The sequence below is a fragment of the Peromyscus californicus genome, unplaced genomic scaffold, assembly GCF_007827085.1.
Source record: "Peromyscus californicus insignis strain IS unplaced genomic scaffold, ASM782708v3 Scaffold_14__1_contigs__length_90479793_seg_2, whole genome shotgun sequence".
In the NCBI taxonomy this organism is placed as follows: Eukaryota; Metazoa; Chordata; class Mammalia; order Rodentia; family Cricetidae; genus Peromyscus; species Peromyscus californicus.
The window spans coordinates 29,241,264-29,243,809 of record NW_026294436.1 but is presented as its reverse complement, the minus strand read 5'-3'; the positions used below and the strand labels follow the sequence as shown (position 1 = coordinate 29,243,809).

Here is a 2,546-nt window from a genome sequence, read left to right as displayed (position 1 = left end):
ATAATGACCTAGATAAGATGGAACTACAATCAATGCAAACAATATCAAGCAAGAAACACATACTAAAATCCAGAGAACTATAGAGTATAGGTAAATGACATGTTACAAAGATCATTCCAAAAGTTGTCCTATCCTAAAGAACCTGAATCTAATACTTAATATGTTCTATCTACTAAGTTGTAACTATAACTGCTAGTCTTCAATCCCGTCAAAGACCTGAGAAGGAATATAATGGTACCTGAGAAATGGTAGATGGATGCAAGCAACTTTCGGGAATCTTGCGAGAGTAGACCGAGACAGCTGGCAGCCTGGACAGTCACCTAATGTTTCTCAGCATTGTTGGTGCATTCAAATTGGCTACAGGCCTAAAGTATCTGACAGACCATACATTCAGCTGACAGATTCTATGTTGCTCATACAAGCAAGGCTGTTACTCCATGCTCAAAAAAGTGAGACCTCTCTAGAGAGCCTCTGCTACAGAGCTCAGGACCCATTTGTGACTGTGTCTTCTTTCATCTCTTCTTCACCATCATCACTTGGTCCTGATCTGTGCTCTCTGCCAGATATCTGGCCGGACTGTAGCAAACCCTTCAGCCTCTCAACCTCAGCCAACATCGATGCATTTGCAGTGGCATTCTTGATGGCTTCTATATCCCTTGCAGATGGCCCACCTTTCTTTTTGTCAGTTGGCAAACCAGCACCTGGATTAAAAGTTTTGTTTCTCCTGGCAATATTCTTTGCAAGCTGTGCACCCCATTTGCCCTTGAACATTTTCTCTGCTTCCTGACACTCTTTTAGTTTCACTTTCTGAAAGTCCAGTACTCTGACTTGTGGAACTTTATAGATGATATAAAATCGGTAATGCTTCTTATTTGTTACAAGGTTTCTTAGGATGCTTAGATACGTCAGTGATTTGAGAGATGCCAAAGGATCCAGATCACCCAGTTCCACTAGACTGTTGTTGGTGAGGATGAGCTCTGTCAGACAGAGAAGAGCCTGATCAAGTTCCTCACCTATATGGCAAATTCTATTGTTCACTAGTTATGTTTTCAGTCTTCTCAATAAAGGAAAACCATCCAGTTTCCTGATCTCAATTTTAGAAAAATCAATAGCATCAAACTGGTCTAAGGTAGCACCTAGATTTTCAATGAGAGGAATTTTATTTCTGCGATGGTTCAGCTCGCGGTCCTGAATAGAATTGGTGTACTGTGTTGCCTGCTCAGTCGGCTCCGCCGTCAGCTTCACCATTCTGCCGCTGCCAGAGTCCCCTCACCTCAGCCATAGGCCTGTGCCTCCTGCCAGTGCCATGTCCCAGAATGCCTATTATATGTAATTTTACTATAATGCTTTTGTACACTGGTTTAATAAAACGCTAATTGGCCAGTAGCCAGGCAGGAAGTATAGGCCAGATAAGCAAGCAGATAAGGAGAATTCTGGGAAGAGGAAGGCTGAGTCAGGAGATGCCAGCCTGCCATCCAGGGAGCAGCATGTAATGGCACACAGGTAAAGCCATGGAACATGTAGCGACATATAGATTAACAGAAATGGGTTGAGTTTAAGTGTAAGAGCTAGTCAGTAGTTAGCCTGAGCTAATGGCCAAGCAGTTTTAATTAATATAAGCCTCTGTGTGCTTACTTGGGTCTAGGTGGCTGTGGACTGGGTTGGACACAGGAAAACTCCAGCTACAGAAATATTTATCTATGATTTATAATTAGTAGGTACCTTCTTAGCAAAAGGGTAGGGCATTCTGGGATGTAAAGGAGTGGACAATAATATAACAGACTTTTTAAGTGAGGAAAAGTAAAGCATCTCACCTTTGGATTCTATTTACTCCTGTTTTAGAGTAACCTTACTTCAGCAGTGTTCCAGTAGGCTGAGTCAGTACACAATATGCAGATCCAACTTTGAGGCAAGGACAATCTTACCTGTCACATTGTGAGCCAAGTCTCCTGTCATGAGATACTGGTCTGGGTTCTTGGGACCCACTATAATAGGGATCCCATCACTCCATAGTAAAGTCCTTTTTTGGTAAAAACCAAAAGGAATCTTCAGCTTAGAGTGCCAAAAATATATGTAGTCTAGTCTCTCTCTCTCTCTCTCTCTCTCTCTCTCTCTCTCTCTCTCTCTCTCTCTCTCTCTCTCTCACACACACACACATACACACACACACACATGTATGTAGTATGGCTAATATACTGGATACTTGAGCACCTGAATTAAATGTATTAAGTATAAAATATTTAAATTTTGTGGCATTAAATATAAAATAATAACTAAAAATAATAGAAAAATTTCTATCAAAATAAAGCAAATTTTTATACTGTTATAGAACTATAGGATGCTGTATTTGAAACATTGTAATGTCTAGCAGTTAGGATGTATTGTAAATGTCTAATAATTATATCTTAAACTATGGCTTCTAGATGCAAACCCCTCCATGTGTCACCATAGTTTCCACCCAGGATGGATGGACCTGGAAGGTCTTCCTGTTCTCCTTGGCTGGAATGGGGTATGACTATATAGGTACATTGAAATGGAAACACAGG

The 2,546-nt window shown here is 40.8% G+C and overlaps 1 pseudogene; it reads right to left on the bottom strand.

Annotated features, from left to right (window-relative positions):
• Positions 1 to 483: 483 nt before the first annotated feature.
• LOC128109406 (U2 small nuclear ribonucleoprotein A'-like) lies at positions 484 to 1,248 on the bottom strand (annotated as a pseudogene).
• Between the last annotated feature and the right edge of the window lie 1,298 nt (positions 1,249 to 2,546).